The sequence below is a fragment of the Arachis duranensis genome, chromosome 4 (assembly GCF_000817695.3).
Source record: "Arachis duranensis cultivar V14167 chromosome 4, aradu.V14167.gnm2.J7QH, whole genome shotgun sequence".
In the NCBI taxonomy this organism is placed as follows: domain Eukaryota; kingdom Viridiplantae; phylum Streptophyta; class Magnoliopsida; order Fabales; family Fabaceae; genus Arachis; species Arachis duranensis.
The window spans coordinates 22,663,699-22,664,041 of record NC_029775.3 but is presented as its reverse complement, the minus strand read 5'-3'; positions in this window follow the sequence as shown (position 1 = coordinate 22,664,041).

The following is a 343-nucleotide window of genomic DNA, read 5'->3' as shown; positions in this document are numbered from 1 at the left end:
CATCCAAGCTCTTTGCCCAATCCTTTCTTCGGGCTATCACAGTCCGTTCCAGGATTCTTTTTAGCTCTCTATTAGAGACTTTAGCTTGCCCATTTGTCTGTGGATGATACGGAGTTGCCACTTTGTGGCTAATTCCATATCTAACCATAGCAGAGTATAGCTGTCTATTGCAGAAATGAGTGCCCCCGTCACTGATTAGTACTCTGGGAACACCAAATCTACTGAAGATGTGTTTCTGGAGGAATTTCAGCACGGTCTTGGTATCATTAGTGGGTGTAGCAATTGCTTCTACCCACTTAGATACATAGTCCACTGCCACCAGAATGTAAGTGTTTGAGTATGA